We start from the raw sequence: 20,206 nt of genomic DNA, 5'->3' as shown, positions 1-20,206 counted from the left end.
TAAAAATAAAAACTTTGTTATTTTTAGTTAAAAACTAAGATGTTATATACATCAAGTAACACGAGTTATCTCCCCTTGACTAGGACTACTCCCACCATCAATATTGCCTGCAACCTCCCACCACACAATCACGTGGTATATCGTAGTAGCAAAAACTACTACTGCTTCTTAGTTTAATAAAGCTTTTGTCTCGTTCATACGTGTTTCTCTCTCTCTCTCCTCTCTCCATGTTCTCACTAACCATTTACTAATACAGTCCACATAATACAACAAAAACCAGAAACATATACTGCAGTTTTATTGCTGTTCGCTGAGTGCGGATTGCATTTTTAAACAGGAATACTAATTTGTAAATTAAGTTTGAAATAATATGGGAAGATCAGCATAAGTTTAACTAAATCGGTTTTGATAATAATAAGTTTGATAACAATAATTTTTGATAACAATAAGTTGCAAGTTTCATAATGTAATTATAGGTACGGACAAAATGAATGCCGTTGCTCAAAATGTATAAACATTTTGACTCCTGTCATGCTGTGTTGTGCATGGATGTGTAAGAATAAAGTTGGAACACGTGTGTTTGGTTGGTAAGAAGGACACTGAATAATGGCGCCCCGTTTTATTGATTAATTGCTATGCGCATGCGTGAGTGCATACAAATGTTAGATCACGAAACCGGAACGAAAGAGTCTATATAAAAGTTACTGAAGCGAAAGAGCAGCGCTATCATTACATCTCCCTTTCTCTGAAAACAAAGATGACTAAGGTATGTAAAACAAAACAAAGAAAATGGAAAAGCTGGTTCAAGGTAGACTGCCTGAACAGCTACAGCAAAGCAGGGGATTATTCTGCCCCATGAGATGTTTGCTGGGAAGTTATGAGCGTTTGCTCACCATAAGTTCATTTTTGATGGTGGTCGTACCACCCTACCACTACGGGTACGTTTTTGAGTGTCATTTTGTATGTTTGGGGATGCACACACACAAGTGGATCCACAGACGCCACACATTTTTGTGGATCTGTGTTGGGGAGGTCTTGCGACATTTGTGGGGTAGGCGTCACTGAAATACTTCTTATGTGTTGTCGGTTTCTTCGCAGCACATGCCCATTGACATTATCAAGGAGATAGGAGCGTTGACCATCTACCTGGGATACTACAGTCGCTTGGTCCCAGCTTCCAGACAAAAGATTCTGTACCCTTACCCGTTGACCATGGTATAGGGGTGATAGATCTTCCTTAAATGCATGTCGGTCAAAATACCTCTTTTGGTTCTGCTGGCGTTGTTGGAATGTGCTGTATATCTGATCCTGGTCATGGTTGTCGTTTCTGATTTTGGTGATCAGTGGAGATTGGATTCGTCTACCCATGAGTAGTTGTGCAGAGCTTGGTATGACACTTGAAATTGGTGTGCAGCGCCAGTGCAGCCGTGCGATCTCAGGAGTTGTTCCCAACTGTTTGGCTTTCTTGAGAATATTCTAGATAGTCCTTATTTGACATTCTATGAAGGAATTCCCTTGAGGTCTCCGAAGTGACGTGGTCTCATGATAGAAGCCCCATCTTTTGGCGAATTCGCGGTAGAGATGACTTGAAAAGTGCGGTCCGTTATCGCTGACTATCTTTGATGGTATGCCAAACTCTGAAGAGATTTGGCGTGTGATGTTCACTGACACTGCTTGGTGAATGATCAGGTAGGCGTTTGACTATAGGATACTTTGAGTAATAGTCAACTATGATCAACCATTGACTTCCGTAAAGATCAAACGGGTCTGTGCCAACTACGTTCCATGGCTTTGTTGGGATGTCATGTTGCATTAGCGGCTCTTGCATTTGGGAAGGCTGATGCTGTTGACAGATACTGCATGACTTTGTGAACTGTTCAATGTCTTTGTTTATGTTTATCCAATGAACAGTGTCCTTGGCAAGGAGTTTTGTTTTCTCTTGTCCTAAATGAGCAGCATGTAGTTGTTCTAATCATCTGGTTGTAGCAGAGGTGCACCGATTTCATGTAAACTCGCATCACAGTGCATGTATATCGGTTTTTTAAGGTCCAAATAGTGGTGATGGTGTGGTTTCCACTGGAAAGCAGAGTTCTTGCGTAATAGGTCACGCAACATTGCTGTCTAGGAACTGAAGTCCTTGACAAAACGAGACAGGTATGTCATCATACCCAATAATTGTGTTATGTTGTTCAGGCATTTTCTGTAGGTCACGTACCTTCGCCGGATCTGGTTTTAGTCTGGTATGTGTGTACAGGTTTCCAATAAAGGATATTTCACGACATTTGATCTTGCACTTCTCCGATAGCGATGTTCATGAAACGTCTTAGGTTTTCGTCATGTTCCTGCTCTGTCGACCCATATATGGTGATATCGTCAGCTATATCACAAGCACCAGTGCATTTCTCGAGTATTCTGTCCATCTCGAGTTGGTAGATGTCCTGACTGACACAAAACCAACCTCGAGTTGGTAGATGTCCTGACTGACACAAAACCTTCCAAATGGTGTTTGGAAAGTTGTTAGCGGCTGACTTTCAGGGTCGAGCTTTATAGGCCAGTACCCAGACTTAGAGTCAAACTTTGAGAAGAATTTTGCTTCAGCAAATCAGTGGTTGAGCTCCTCGACAGTTGGAATTTGGTGGTATGGCCGTATGAGCTTTGTTTAGCGCACGTGTGTCTAAGCAACCCGTAATTATGTTGTCACGTTTGGTGACATAAGTGAGAGAGCTTACCCAGTTTGTGGGTTCGTTGATGCGGCGAATGACTCCTTGCGATTCCATCTTGTCGAGCTCCGATTTGATTTGTCCGCGCTTGGCTATAGGTGTTCTTTTCTATGGGTCTATGTGGCATGGAACATTGGGGTTGACAACAAGCTTGTGAGTGTTCCGAAATTCACCAATACAGTAAAATCTCTCAGGGTATAGATGCATTAGGTCAGCTACACTATTGATGGGTTGGTGCTGGGCTGAGATGGCACAGTTCATTGTCACTACCCTAAGAGCGACTGATGTTGGCATACCCAATATGGCTGCTCCTGGTATATCAACCACATAGAATTGGGTATCCAGCCATGGGGAGTTTTTATACTTGCACCTAAAAGTTGTGGTGCCATAACAGTTTATCCTGGTATGGTTGTAGGCTATTAACAGACATTGTGTTGAGGTGAGTGATCTGGGCATTGGGTTTCCAGCTTCGTCTATACTGCTAGGGTACATGTTGCGGAATATGCGGATAGGCAATGTATTTGCTTGTGCCCCTGAATCTACTTTCAGGTTGAAGGTATGAGTGCCTGGGTGGTCCGTTAGCTTGATGCTTAGATAACAAATGCCTTTAATTTGTCGGCACTGAAATCACATTTCTTTGCCAATAGTCGACATCTGTTGATGAAGGTGTCGGTTGTTTCATTTGATCTCTGCTGGTATTTTCCGAGTTCCAGTCTACAAACGCGGTGATTTGTTGCCAGTTCTAGCTGCTCCAAAAATGCAGCAAATATTATTTGTGGATCCTTGCTATTATACCGGCGTAAACCGTCTTCGTCGGTCGCGAGAAGTATTAGAGGGGCTTTATCCTCGTGTTTCGTCGCTTTGACGGTGAAGTAAAGTTCCATTCGTTGTCGAAATAGTTTGAATGATTCGGCAATACATGTCCTGCAGTCGTGCACCAATCAAAACTAGGGACTTGTAATGAAACTGTGGTCATTGCGATAAGAAAGTTTAAAGAAAAAAAGGAACGGATAATTTGTGTGGTGAGGGAGGTTAGAAAAAAGTTCGTTCAGCATGCGAGGGATTCAGAAATCGTTTTTTTTTTGTTTTTTTTTTTACTCGCTGTTTTACCGTTTTTTTTAATTGTCTGTGGCGTTATAAGATTGTGTGTTGTATGATAATATCGCTTGTCACCATGCCATGCTGTGTTTTGCAGGGATGTGTAAGAATAAGATTGGAACACGTGTGTTTTGTTGGTAAGAAGGGAACTGAATAATGGCGCTCCGCTTTATTGATTAATTGCTATGTGCATGCGTGAGTACATACAAAAGTTTGATCACGAAATCGGAACAGAAGAGTCTATATAAAAGTTACTGAAACGAAAGAGCAGCGCTATCATTACAATTTACATGCAAATTAGATACAATCAGAACGTTGGAATTGAAGTGGATAATAAACTGGTCGAGAGAAATGGCGTATTTCTTGGTATTACAGAGATTAAGGGTGATTAAGCGGAGGGAGTATAGACCTACGAGTGAGAGGTACTTGGAAGAAGTAGGGAAGGATTTCTGATTTTGATTGTATTATCGGGGTGAGCGCGAACGCAGACCCCACACTTAGAAATAGCACGTCCGAGTCGTCCACATTTGGGACGATCGCAAAGGTCAACCCAACCGCAGTGCAATGGATGGGCCTCGCTTTGGGGGAACGACCTTAATGATCACCGTTATTCCTACGTAAGGTAGAATTTGTGTGCTTAGCCACTGAGCAAATTAGGCACAAAGCCGTTTTTTAATGTGGAGAGAGAGGGAGGAGGGAGGGAAAAGGGAACCGGGCCTTATTTACGTAAGGTAAGTATAATTGTTTGTGGTGCCTACCACTGTTTTTATATCACACTTCTATACTTGCCACCGACAAACACCAATAAAAAACTAAAATACCTCCATATAAGTCTCACCAATATCAGTAGATCAAAACTTTTTCATTCACTAATAACAATAATCTATAACAAATAATTTACTATCATTTAAACGTACCAACAGTTTTACAAAATACCTCAATTCTTAACGGGAACTTACATTTTACTGTAATATTCAATGTAAAGGTCGTTTACATGTGAACAACATAAATTCATAATCTTTTCAATGAGAACAAATACAAACGAATGAAAACTTTTAGAATTCAAACCAAAGCACTAACAAAAACAACCACATATTTATGTAATTAAATCGAACAGTTTTGTATGTCATTAAATGGCAATTTTACAGTTTAATGAAGACATTAAAAATTGAAAATATTGACAGAAAAGAGTTATAATTTACGTACCCGTTATGGAATGAAGTTCTCCTTAGAAATAACTTAATTTGATCAAGTATATATATTTTTTACAGAGGAAAATCAAATTTTAATGAAATCGATATATTATCGCCATTTGACTATTTAGGGACATAAGTAGGGATGGCTTTAAACGAATGATTAACAAAGGACCAAAATTAAAATATATTTTTTAAACTTTGTAAAATAAATGAAAAAACAATTATCTTAGTATTTTTCTGCTCTTGTTTTAAGCGATCATTGGGGTTATCTCCCCTTGGTGTTACTCGATCGATCTCATTAAAATTTAATCTTTTCAATGAGAACAAATGAAAAAACTGCTTGATCAAATTAAGTGATTTTTTTTTCCTGAAAACTTTATTCCATAACGAGTACGTAAAATATAATCTTTTTAATATTTTCATTTTTGATGCCTTGATAAAAATGTACAAGCACCCATTAATTATATCAAAGCACGGATGAAATAAAATTTAAAAAAATACGATCTGAAGTGTTATTTCGCCTTACATGAGCAGTAATTTAAAAAATGCCAATAGACGCTATATATATTTTTTTCATATGTTAATCTCTAGGTGTATCAGAATTTGGGGAGGTGGGGGAATTTTTGACACCCCTAACACAAAACTGCGAATAAAATATAAACAAAAACTCGTAATTTCTTTTTTAAAAGTGGGTTGTTTATTTTCTTTAAGGAAGATACTTCCAAAATAAACTATTAAAGTTGTATAAAAAGTAATAGAAATAGTATTTTTTTATTTTTTAAAAACAGTAATGAAATCAAGTGAATTTTACGAGTTAAGTATTTTTCAATTTTTAAACTTTTAAAAATCTATAAAAAAATTTCTATTGATTAAATTCTTACGATATTTTCAGGGTCAATGTGAAATATTATGCTCTTTCCAATAAACCGAATATAATATTTAAGACAAATGGTTTTTAATTCACGCGTCCCCCATTTTGAAATGTCTATTAAAAATTAAATAATTAATTTACACACCAAAGTTTTATATATCACAAATTGAAGATAAAAGATCAATAAATAATATATAAAAATTTAAAAAAAAGAAGTGTTTTTTTAGTAATTTACATGTAAAGTCCAAAGTTTAAACCCCTTTTTTTTTAAACCACGTTTTTTTTAGATGAAACCTTGGTCCTTGCTCCTTTAATTGAAAAAAATGATCTTAATGTTTAAGGTCTGCATCCATCCTTTCGTATGCTGTAGCGTAATTGATGTGCACGATCTGGCCATTTCCTTTTGAAGGAATGATTTAATATCTGCGTGCACATTATACAGCTCCAAACATCGAAGTATCCAGGAATGAGGTAGACTGTCAAAGACCTTTTTGTAATCAATCCAGGCCATTGACAGATTTGTCTTCTTCTGCAGTCTTCTAGTATTGTTCTATTTACAAGGAACTGTTGTCTTGTGCAAAGTTTTCCTCGTACACCTTCTCATTTTCGAGGTAATCGCCAGCAACCAGATGGTCGTATGTTGCATCAGCGATTATAACTGTAATCTCTGTCGTTGTAAGGCAGCAGATTGTCGATATTTGTTTGCCATGTGGGTGTCCTCATTTTTTAGAATAAGTGATGTACTGCCTACAGTAAGCCACTCAGGCGGTTCGTCATCACTACTGATGATTCTATTGAATGCCTTGGCATAGTGATGATGAAAGGTGCTCACTTCTTTCAGCCAGAGATTTGGTTTGTGGTCTATTCCTGGGGTCTTTAAATTACTACATTGAGCTACATTCCTGCAGACATCTTCCTTGGTAATTCTAAGAGCTGGCATCTTTTCTTTCTCCTTGTTCTTCCCTTTGCTGGTACTTATCCAATTGTTTTCTGATGTACTTTAATGTACTCATAGAGTGGCCTCCAGAAGTTTTCAACTTCCTGAGTTAGTGAGGAGCTCACCTTTTTTTCCTTCTCTATAGATCATTCTTGGATTTGTTGCAAAAAGTTTATCCTTTTTCCTTCAAAGTTTTTGCTTTTATTTTTTTATTTGTGCAACTAAGGTTTTTATTTCAGCTAAGGTTTTTATTTCAGCTAAGGCTTTTATTTCAGCTAAGGCTTTTATTTCAGCCTGATGTACTAACATCTTAGCTCTTAGCTGTGCTTTGTCTTGGAGGGAATAATACGTTTTCAACTTATTCACATTATTATTTAGTTTTTCGCCTGGGGTTTCACAGGACAGGAATTAAGATATCTGGGGAGTTTCCTTTCGGATTTTATCTATTTTCTGGTGGAGTTTTCTTCTCCAGGCTGAATTATATGATTTAGTCTTTATGTTTCCTCTTTTACTCTCCTGGTGTTGAAGTAATAATATACCATGCTCCCCCGTATATTGTATTATTTATTTCACTCAATGTGGCATAAATGGCAGTGATCCTTGTGAGGCCATCATTGGCTTTTGAAACAAGCATCTTGAAGGCTTTATTCATATTAAGTTTTTAAAGTCTGGGTCGATCTCCAACAGCCAGACACGGTGCCATTTCTATCCTGTTTACCAGCTCTTCCTCTAGTTCCAACTGGTCCACGTCCAGTGTCACATGTTGAAGTGGGATATACTGTTGGCATGTCTTCCCATATTTTAATTGTATTGGGTCTGTTGGGAGTGATTCCTGTGGAGATGTTGCATTATTTGATGAAGTGATACATCGGGTACATTTTTGGTTTGCTTTTGGTAGTCATGTAAGACTTGAATTCGTTGACATTGTCTCACTGAGCTGTGTCAGGTGAGAATTTGTTGTAGTGTCTTCTTGATTGGTTTGGCAGACCTTGGGTATAGAGGAGATTGCTGATTGGGCAAGTGTCGTTTTTAGCCATTTCATGGACATCCTTTTTTAGCTGAGATATTTTAAAAAGACATTATTCTAAAAAAATTAGACTTCCGACATCTTTTTTTATTGAGATATTTGTTCCACAGAAAAGACATTATTCTAAAAAAATTAGACTTCTGACATGTTAACTTTTTTTCTTCTTAATCTCTTTCTTCTTTGGGCAGTGGTGCTTAAAATAATTTGCCATTGCTTACAACTTTCTGTGAGTTTTTGATATTTTATATATGCATATTCCATTGACCAAATCAATGTCCAATTTTCCTCCCTTAGATATGGGTAGTGATGTTTTTTCTTTTGTCAAGGGATAAGATTTTAATTGAGCCTCAAATACTGTTTCTCCCCCCCCCATTTTTGATACTTTAAATATGCGAAACAGTGGAAAATAATCTTCGTCTCCTCAAGAAACCAATTTATTACTTGGTTATTAATGTCTTTTTATAGTAGTCTTTGTTTGCTCTCGCCGGATTTCAGGACTAGAATTTGACTGGTCTTATATTGTGTCCAGCTTAGTGTTGATACTTGTGGCAACACACCTAGGAGAAGATGCACCGTTATTTTCCTATGACCCAGTGCTATGCTTAGGAAATCCTGCAAGTTTGTTGATTTACTTTTATTTTTAATTCCCAATTTGATTCGAATATGTGATCAGAGTTTACTTCAAATTGAAAATTAAAAGTATCCTTATACCAGAGTTCCTGTACAGAGAGACAAAGACACCCGGGATTTGTTTCTAGTAGGCATTCAATTCTCCTCAATGTGAGTTCTACTATGTGTAACGAATGTTGATGTTTGAGAACAAGAATATTTAGACACTTCACAAGAAGGTGGGGTTTCCCCAGTGTGAGTTCTCATATGTGTCACTAATGCTGAGTTTTGAGAACAAGAATATCCACACACATTACAAGAATATGGCTTTTCCCCAGTGTGAGTTCTCATATGTGACGCTAAATGGTATTTTCGAGAACAAGAATATCCACATACTTCACATGAATGTGACTTTTCCCCAGTGTGAGTTCTCATATGTCTCACTAATGATGATTTGTAAGAACAAGAATATCCACACATTTGACAAGAATGTGGCTTCTCCCCAGTGTGAATCATCATATGTGATACTAAATGCGATTTTCGAGAACAACAATATCCACACACTTCACAGGAATGTGGCTTCTCCCCAGTGTGAGTTCTCATATGTGCCACTAACTGTGATTTTTCTGAACACGAATATCCACACACTTCACAAGAATGTGGCTTTTCCCCAGTGTGAGTTCTCATATGTCTCACTAATGCGGATTTGTGAAGAGAAGAATATCTACAAATTTTACAAGGATGTGGCTTTTTTTCAGTGTGAGTTCTCATATGTGTCACTAATGATGATTTGTGAGAACAAGAATATCCACACATTTCACAAGTATGTGGCTTCTGCCAAGTGTGCGTTCTCATATGTGAAACTAATGATAATTTACGAGAACAAGAATATCCACACACTTCACAAGAATATGGCTTTTCTCCAGTGTGAGTTCTTACATGTCTCACTAAATTTGATTTTCCAGAAAAAGAATGTCCGCACACTCTACAAAAATGTGTCTTTTCCCCAGTATGAGTTCTCATATGTCTCACTAATGCGGATGTTGTAGAACAAGAATATCCACACACTTCACAGGAATATGGCTTTTCCCCAGTGTGAGTTCTCAAATGTGTCACTAACTGTGATTTTTGTGAACAAGAATATCCGCACACTTCACAAGAATGTGGCTTTTCCCCAGTGTGAGTTCTCATATGTATCACTAACTTTGATTTTTGTGAACAAGAATATCCGCACACTTCACAAGAATGTGGCTTTTCCCCAGTGTGAATTCTCATATGTGTCACTAAATTTAACTTTAGAGAACAAGAATATCCACACACTTCACAAGAATATGGCTTTTCCTCAGTGTGAGTTCTCATATGTATCACTAACTTTGATTTTTCAGAACACGAATATCCACACACTTCACAAGAATGTGGCTTTTCCCCAGTGTGAGTTCTCATATGTATCACTAACTTTGATTTTTCAGAACACGAATATCCACACACTTCACAGGAATGTGGCTTTTCCCTAATGTGTATATTCATATTTAAATAAATTTTAACTGGAGCAAGATTTTCACCACCAAGTTATAAACATTATGACATTTCCTAACTGTTTCAGTTTTAATCTGGAGTTGTTTATCCAAGTAAGATTTTATGCTAAATAAATTTCAATTTGTATCACTTACTTTATTATATAAGAGATATTTCGTAGTATAAAAGTTAAAATATTTTCGTTTGTAAATTAGCAGATTTTTCTGAAATGTTAAATTCGATATCTTATTATTTATAAAAACATTAAACAAAAATTTCACAAATTTAAATATGTGTGATGTTCTTATCACTATTTGTAAAACAATCCAGATAAAAACAAATAAAATAACTCTTCACACATATCTGGCTTACAATGTTGTGTGCAGTTGTTTTTGTTGTCTGCCACGTAAGGAAATAATTGTGTATACAATACTGTTTAAGGAGAAGGATGGTCCCTTAATATTCATTAAAAACATTCCAGCAGGAACATCTGCAAATAAAAAATAAATGAAATTAAATATTTTAATATCATTGTTTATTTTAATCCTGTCAAGAAAACAAGAAACATAACTTTATAAAACATGTAAAAATCACAGAAATGAACATTTAATTCACATTCATATGGTTTAAATGTTTAATACTATTCATATTATTTTAAAATTGATAAAAGAATTATGCAATTAATAAAGTGAAATAAACAATAATATAGTAAGAATTTGTAGGAAAAATAAGCATACAACTACCATAGTTGCTACTGAAATTAATAACAAATATATTGATAATAATAGAAATATAATAAGTTTATAATACAGGAAAATGAATATAAATACTCAGTAAATTAAAGTTAATACAAATCGATATATAATCTAGTTACTTAGCAATGGATACTAATATGGTCTTTTAAAATAGCTTTCGTTTTAAGTCATGTGTGTGGAAATAATAAATCTCTAAAAATGGTATTACATTTAGAAAGTCATTTTTTTTCTATTTTAAGGAATATAGTTTTGAGATATTTTATAGTGAATTGTTATAGGCAATGAAAACAGACGAAATAGAGCTGCACAAGTCTACAGATTTGAATAGAAAGGTACTTGAATTGGAAGATGTATTATAACGAGGTACCTTTTTACATAACAACTTATCAAAGCCCAGAGACCACTTGAAGATAAGGGTTAAGAGTGTACAGTAGTCAGATAGAGATAAAGATAAAACTCATATATCTACAGCTTTGAATAGAACGGTACTGGAATATGATGATGTATTATAACGAGGTACCTGAACAGAGAATTAATGAAGAGTAACATTAGATCAACAAGTCAAACAAGTTAATCTTTGTTTCTGTATCTTGCCGATATTTAATGTGCATTAATTGTCGGTCATGGTTTGTGTAGACAGAGCGGCAAGCACAGCTTACCGTAGTGAATTTGTCCTTACCACCAGCTTGTTAATGACTTTAAAGTATTTCTCTCTTTACCGTTGAATGTTTTGAGGGTTGTTAATGTTTTCATATGATTATTATTATTATTGAGTTTGTTATATTAAATTAAATATTATTACATATAATTATTGTTGAGGTTTTATATTTTAGTGATGAATGTTTTGAGGGTTGTTACACTTAATGTTTTATCTGCTGCAATCAATTTTACATGTCGTTTTACATTTTCTATTTCTTCTCGTGTATTTCTCGTGTCTGAAAATAACAACGAAATAGTGGCAAAACCAAGAGATAAATATATAATTTCTTCCAAAAAAATCACAGCTTCTGGCAGTTAAACTTTTAAAGCAAGATTTGTAGCGAAAGGTTTCTCACAAATTCCTGGAGTGGAATATTGTGCAACATTTTCACCAACGACAAATTTAACCACAATTAGAATTTTATTACAACTTGCCACGCAATACGATTAAAAAATACATCAAATGGATGTAAAAAATGCTTATTTACATGCTCCGATTGACAGTGAAATCTACATTTACCCTCCAGAGGGATTTAAAATGAAAAATAAAAATTGGGTATGAAAATTAAATAAATCGTTATATGGATTAAAACAAAGTGCACACAGTTGGAATTTAACACTCCATAATTATTTAATAGAACAGGAATTCAAACAATGTCCCATAGACGCGTGCATGTATACGCAAAATGTAGGTAATAAATTGTTGATTTTGTTTTTTTGGGTTGACGATATATTACTCGCCTCAAACTGTAAAAACACTTTAAGAGATGTTAAAAATGAATTAAATAAAGATTTTTAAATGGCCGACCTTGGACGACTGTCATGGTTCCTCGGTATAAAATTTACCTGTAAAAATGAATCTATAACTATGAACCACTCACGATACATTGAAAAAATTCTGCTCAAGTTCAGAATGCAAGATTGTAAGCCGTGTTCAACTCCCGTCGAAATGGACATAAATAAAAATATAGGGACCGAAACAACATTCATAGATAACCGAATATACAGGAAAATGGTAGGAAGTCTCATCTACTTAATGACCGTAACAAGGCCTAACATATGTTACACTGTAACAAAGCTATCTCAAGACTTATCGAAACCGACAATTAAAGACCTTAATCGTTCAAAACAGATCCTTCGTTACCTAAAAGGAACCAAGGAACAATCTTTAAGATTTAAAAAAATCCACATATCCTCTAAATTTAGAAGGCTTCTCGGATTCAGATTGGGCTAACTCTGAGGATAGAAAGAGTATAGTGGGGTATTGTTTTAGACTATCAAAGACTGGACCTATGATCTCTTGGAAAACTAAAAAGCAACAAATTGTTGCACTTTCTACTTTTGAAGCAGAATATGTGGCTCTTACTCATTCCGTGCAGGAGGCAATTTTTCTGAACACCCTTCTAAAATCTATTTTAAAATCAGATCTAAGTAAAAAAAACCCTATAGTAATGCATTGTGATAATCAGAGCAATATCTTATTAGCAAATAATTCTATGATTCATCAAAGGTCGAAGCATATTGATATCACATATCATTTTATAAGGGATGAAATAAGAAAAAAACTATTACTCTAACTTATGTTACGTCTGAGAATAATATAGCCGACATTTTCATTAAACCTATAAAAAGAATAAAATTAAGACATTTTATAACCCAACTTTTTGGAATCTAATTATGAATAAATCTCTTTTCAGAAACCCAAAAGGAGAAGCATGGACAGTTTTAATCACACCAAAAAAAAATGTAAATTGTCTCGGGCACGGCGTTAAACTGCGACCAAATACTAACCAAATTAACCAATTAATACCTAACATAATGTTTCCAGTTTTTGGTACAAAAAAAGGCCACTTGTTAAAACTCTTTTCTAAACTTCCTATTTTGTATCTTTTTTTGGCAAAACAAAAATTGTATATTTGTGAATTTTGTGCATATGTTTATATATATTTGAAAAGTATTCTATTTGTATGTTTATATATATTTAAAAAGTGTTCATTTTTACATGTATCCAAAAAAAAGTGGGCTCTTTTTGCACACATTATACCAATATATTAATACTTTTTGACAGATGAGAATAAAGACAAATTCCCATAAAATCAGAAGAAAATGAAAAAAAAAACAATTATTTTATTGGCTTATTTTTCTTCGTTCATTTTTTTTTTATTTATTTTTCTTTTCTTAAGTGAAACCAAAATTGAATGTGAAAGGAGTTTTCCATTATATCAAAAAAGGGGGGGGGGGTAAAAAGTTTTTGACTGCTTATGGGGGTATATATTTAAATGCTGCCCACATCAGCATTATGTGGCACAAGGCCGGAAAGAAGGGGCACTCCCGCAATTTTAAAAAATTGCCTGAGTAACCCCGTCGGCATTCACCGGTCGAGGCGCCTCAGGCAGCAAGCAATAAACTTGCCCCAAACTTGCCCGGTGGCAAGGTCTAGGAGGGTGATCCTCCTAGGTATTACCCAGGCGGCGTACCTTAGTCCAATAGGTGTTGGGCCGGTTCCCGGCCTCTCACCTGTTGGGCTGAGTGTCAAGTGACGAATCCTTGACGTGTACTACCCTGTCTCCCTGCAGCCAAAGCCGCGAGGAGACACATCCCATCACAAGGAACTTGTGATAGGCGGTATGAGACGAATGGATTCGCTAATCATTTTTATAACCAACGGCTGTGCTAAACAACCAGTCAAAACGTCACAAAATTATTATAAAATCGTCGAATTTTGTGATTCAATAAGTTCACCATTTGCTACATCACGGACCACATTTAATTCTTTGCCGCCATCTTGGTTACTGATCTGAACTACGCCGCCATCTTTGTTCAACATAATATCTCAGAACTTAAGAGGTTAACTACGTGACAGACCGCATTTGATCTTGGTCGCCATCTTGGTTACTGATCTGAACTAAGCTGCCATCTTTGTTCAACACAAATGTCTCAAAACTTAACAGTATAAAATATCATTTCATATAATTATCATTATTGAGTTTTTTAATCAAATATTATTTCATATGATTATCATTATTATTGCGTTTTTATTGAATTAAATTTTATTTTAAATGATTATCATTATTATTGAGTTTTTATTGAATTAAATATTATTTAAAATGATTATCATTATTATTGAATTTTATTGAATTAAATATTATTTCATATGATTATCATTATTATGGACTTTGTTGTATTGAATTAAATAGAATTTCATATGATTATACTTATTATTGTGTTTTTTTTTAATAAAATAGGTTTATATAATTATCATTATGTTTTGGGGGAATCACCCTCCAAATGATCTTTTTAACATGGGGATCACCACTTATCAAGGCCCGGAAGCCACTCGGGGATTATGGTTATTTTGTGTACAATAATCAATGGGATAATAGCGTAGTAATAGTTGCTATTAGAGATTTGATAAAGTGTCTTACTTAAGTGGGCGATTAATCAGGAATTTGTTTACATTGGACTTGAAGACATCCAAGTTGTAGCCAGGTGGGAAACAGGCAAACGGAAGAGAATGCCACAGGCCTGCACTTCTCAGAAAGAAGCTATGTTCATGGAATCTACGTTGTGATTTAGGCACAGATATAAAGTGGGGGAAATTTTTCACAGTGGATTCAGCTAGACGGGTGTTTTTCGTGAAAGATTGGCGAGGGAGGACCAGAGATTGGAACTCGGACGAGCACTTGCCATGGAAATAACGATAAAACAAAGACAGTCTCGCAACGTCTCTTCTGTGGGAGAGAGGTTGCAGGGTAGAGAAAAGAGCATCCCCCACTAAGCCACGAAGTCTATTTTGTACTTTGTCAAGGCAGGATAGGCTGTTTTTAGAAGCTCCAGCCCAGATGTGGCAGCAGTACTCCATCTTTGGACGTACTTGGCTTTTATATAGATAGAGAATTGCATCCGTAGTGAGATATCTTCTGGAGCGGTAGAAGGATCCCACCATTTTCTCAGCGGCCAGGGCAACAGACTTGATATACACGTTTAATTTCAGATCACGAGTAAAGGTCAAACCTAGGAGCTTCTCAAAACATGAAGCCTCCCCAAGACGAGAGCCATTCATTTCAATTCATGCTAGATGAGGAACAGAGCGTTGATGATGTAAAGGTAGGAGCTTGGTTTTAGATGCATTAAAAGTAAGCAGCCATTTCTTCCCCCACTGAACCATGCACTCAAGATCAGAGAAGAGGGAATCAGAGAGAGCTTTGTCATTTACGGCCTTTGATGTGTTGTCATAGATGGTCGTGTCATCAGCATAGATGTCAATGAATGATTTAAGTATAGAGATAAAGAATTGCATCAGTAGTGAGATATCTTCTGGAGCGGTAGAAGGACCCCACCATTTTACCAGCAGCCTCGGCAACTTTATATACATGTTCCATTTCAGATCAGGAGCAAAGATCAAACCTAGGAGCTTCTCAAAACATGAAGCCTCTCCAAGACGAGAGCCATCCATTTTAATTGATGCTAGATGTAAGCAGCCATTTCTTCTCCCACTGAACCACGCACTCAAGATCAGAGGAGAGGGAATCAGAGAGAGCTTTGTCATTAACGGCCTTTGATGTGTTATTATAGATGGTCGTGTCATCAGCATAGATGTCAACTAATAATTTACGTATGTGTTTTGGAAGATCATTAATGTAGATCAGGAAGAGAGTTGGGCCCATGATGGACCCCTGAGGGACTCAAGCATTAATACTGTGGGCCTCTGATTGCTGCTCATCAACCACTACTCTTATGAACCTATCAGAGAGAAATGATTTAATTATTGAGAAAACATTTCCAGTTATACCTTAGCTGGAAATCTTGTGAAGTAGGCCCTTATGCCAAACCTTATCAAAGGCCTTTGATAGTTCAAAAGCAATTGCCCTAGATAGAAAGCCTTTGTCAAGAGATTCACTAATCCTATGGGATAGAACTGTTAGCCCATCAGCTGTAGATCTAACAAACGAAAACCATATTGCATGTCACTAAGGAGGTTATTTCTGCTGAGGTGGTTGGCTATTTAATATGGATTCCAGTAACGTACTCATGACACACAAGAGACTTATTGGTCTGTACTGAGAGGGAGATGACTTATCACCTGAGTTCTTAAATACAGGGCATACTGACGAGGTTTTCCAGGGTGTTGGAAAGCACTTCTCCTTAAAGCAACGCTTAAACAGTTTTGTAAGTATAGGGGCAAGTTCTGGTCGAAGCTTTTTCAACACTATAATTGGAATACCGTCTGGGTCAGTTGCTTTACTGGAATCAAGGTTTTGATTAGTTTGGCGACCTCGTGCACAGATATTTTTATGTTGGATAGTGTGTTGTCTGTTGTGGAGGAAATATGGGGAGTTGATTACCTTCGTCGGATAGGGTAGAGTTAGCTGCAAAGTTCTTGGAAAATAGTTTGGCCCTGTCTGATGATGATGAGATGACGTCAGGTCCATTGATTATGGTTGGGATAGAACGTAGGCATCTGTTCAGGATCCTGTTTGCTATTTGCCAAAACTGGTGGGAACCAAGCCGCTGTTCAGCTACTTTGGATTTAACGGACAGAGCATATAGCTCTCTTGCATTTTTTATTACTCTTTTACAGTGGTTGCTGGATTTATTGAAAGCAGCTTTAGTCTCAGTACATTTATTACGTTGGTAGCTATGGAAAAAGTGATTTCTGTGCGCAATGGCAGCAACACATTCTGGGGCGAACCATGGCTGGCTGTTAGGTTTTTGTTTTTATTTTTTGGATGGTATAGATCGGTCTATGCCTACAATTAACCATTCCGTCAGGTCTAATAATATAGAGGACACATGATTTTTAAACATGGAATGCAGAGGTAGATCAGATATGAATTTATGGAAGCTATTCCAGTCAGTCATAGACTATCGGTATAAAGTACGGTGGAGAGGTACATCTGAAGACTTATTTTATTCCATTTTTATCTTAACTGATACAACTGTGTGGTCGGAGGGTCCCAGCGGAGATAGAACGGAACATGAACATACCTCGGGGAAGTTGTGAGAAAAAGGTCTAGAAGGCTTGCATACTGACCAGTAGTATCGACCACACGTGTGGGTTCATGAACAATCTGAGTGAGGTCATAGGCAATGGCAAAATCATCTGTCTTATTTGAATGGGTCAGCCATTCCACATTATGGACATTGAAGTCACCGCAAATGTGAATGTTAGCTGAAGGATGAGCAGACAGGATGAGGTCAATTTTCTCAGATATACTCTTAAGGACAGTAACCCCATTGTTGTGGGGGCGAAATATGAATGTGGTGGTGTAAGCAAGTGCAACCCCGAAAGCACATATAAGGTAAATTAGGGTCTTCTCTGGAGATATCTCTACCACACAGGAAGCCATCTTTAATGTATATTCCATGCCCAATGTCAGTTTTAAATGTTAAGTTAGATTATTCTTTTATTATGAACTCATCTAGGGAAGTGGTCGGCCCTTATGCCAGTTTTGCTTAGAAAGAGTAAGTCCGGTTTCGTCTTCTGTAATTGGGTTTCAACCCCTGGAAAGTTGGAACGTAGACCCCTGATGTTGGAGAAGGAGACATGGTAGTAGGGGGTCTACGTTGGAGGATGGGGTTCTAGGTTTATTAGTGTGTTGTTTTTCTTAGATATTTCAAGTTGAGTTTTTGGAGTTTGTGGAACAAGTCGACAGACTTGGTTAGAGTAGAGTTTTTTGTAAGGAAAAGGTGGTTGATACATCCCTAAAAAATTAATGACACTGTTACAAAAATAAAATGAAAATTAATACTGTTCAATAAAAAAGTTAATGACACTGTTATAAAAATAAATGAAAATTAATATTGTTCAATAAAATATTAATGACACTGTTATAAAAATAAATGAAAATTAATATTGTTCAATAAAATATTAATGACACTGTTATAAAAATAAATGAAAATTAATATTGTTCAATAAAATATTAATGACACTGTTATAAAAATAAAATGAAAATTAATATTGTTCAATAAAATATTAATGACACTGTTATAAAAATAAATGAAAATTAATATTGTTCAATAAAATATTAATGACACTTATAAAAATAAATGAAAATTAATATTGTTCAATAAAATATTAATGACACTGTTAAAAAAATAAAATGAAAATTAATATTGTTAAAAAAAGTTAATCACATGTTATAAAAATAAACTAAATGAAAATTAATATTGTTAAAAAAAGTTAATCATATGTTATAAAAATAAACTAAATGAAAATTTTGTTCAATAAAAATGTTGTTCTTGAACACACACACAAAAATGTTATAAAAAAATGACAAAAAATAGTTTGGTAAATTTTTATCATCTAATCCAGCATAGTTTACAACTTTAAAAATTTTAGTTTACTTTTTATTATATTTAAACAGTCTTAAAAGTATCTGCAAAAAAGGAATAAGATTTAAGATTAGGAGATCAGTTTCCTAAATAAAATTTAATCTAAATGATACCCACTTTATGACCAGTTGGCAGTCAGCAAGACACGTCATCATTTGCAGTTTCTAATAATTGTGGCAGAAGTGAGAGGAACATATCGGGTGTGGGTTTTTTATGTTTTGTGGATTAGACTCTACATGTAAAATATTCTGTACTTTCACCTAACAAATTAATAAACACAAGATACGTTTGTAACGTTTTTGGGGATTAGAGTTCACACGTTGTTAACTATTCTGTACTTTCACCTAACAAATGATTAAACAAAAGATATAAAAATGTCATTATTCAATTTCTTATTATTATTTAGATTCACAGAAAAAACATTTTTTTATTTGTTTGTTGTATTTTGTGTTCTGTTTCAAATAATAAAAAACACTCTTCGTTAATAAAAACGTTATTATTTAGAAAGCTATTCTTACCAAGAGAGGAGATCCCTGCTAGCTAATTTGTACTTTCTCCAAAAACTTCATAAACAAATGGTACATCATCAACTATTAAAAAAAAACACAAAAATAAAAATTACAAATAATAATCAATGAATGTTAGTTGCATGATAAGTTTTGTGTTTTAACTTATTTTAAAGCGTTTATTTACTTCAAAAATAATTTCTCGCAGGATTTACATTAGAACAAGAAAAAATGCCTGAACTTAGACAGTCATTTGGGAGTCCCGATAATCATATACAAATCAAACTTTAAACAAATTGCTCGAAGAAAGCTACCCAATAAATGTCACAGTGACACATTTGCATATTTGTTATGGCAAACAATATTAAATATTAGGTGAAAGTACAGAATAGTTAACAACATGTGGCTTTTAATCCTCCCCTTCTGAAATCAAAACAAAGATCGATATGAGGTCTTCCCTCTCCACTTCCCTCACCACAAAAATTTTAGCTGTGAACGATTAAATGTCTCGTTGACTGCAATGTATAGTAGGTTTTCAATGTATCTTAAATTTATATAACAAAATCTTAAATATTTAAAATGGGTGTGTTCTTTTTTTAATTCTATTTTTCAAGAGGTTTTAAATTGCTTTTCAGACTTAATGGCAAACAAAAAGTAGAATTTGATTTTTTTTTTAGCAATAACAATAAACCTATGTTGTTTCGATTGTAAATATTTACCAATTATTTTTTTAGCAATAACAATAAACCTATATTGTTTCGATTGTAAATATTTACCAATTATTTTTTTAGCAATAACAATAAACCTATGTTGTTTCGATTTTAAATATTTACCAATTATTTTTTAGCAATAACAATAAACCTATGTTGTTTCGATTGTAAATATTTACCAATTATTTTTTTAGCAATAACAATAAACCTATGTTGTTTCGATTGTAA

General features: G+C 35.2%; 1 non-coding gene across 1 annotated transcript; it reads right to left on the bottom strand.

Annotated features, from left to right (window-relative positions):
• Window positions 1–4,285: 4,285 nt before the first annotated feature.
• On the bottom strand, window positions 4,286–4,448 carry LOC145271608 (U1 spliceosomal RNA). The gene has a single exon (XR_013866014.1). It is a non-coding gene; the product is annotated as a U1 spliceosomal RNA (small nuclear RNA).
• Window positions 4,449–20,206: the final 15,758 nt, after the last annotated feature.

This window comes from Euprymna scolopes, chromosome 46, assembly GCF_053919585.1.
Source record: "Euprymna scolopes isolate OS-2025 chromosome 46, ASM5391958v1, whole genome shotgun sequence".
Taxonomy (NCBI): Eukaryota; Metazoa; Mollusca; class Cephalopoda; order Sepiida; family Sepiolidae; genus Euprymna; species Euprymna scolopes.
Note: the sequence above shows the minus strand (reverse complement) of the source record. Positions and strands in the feature narration are given on the sequence as shown.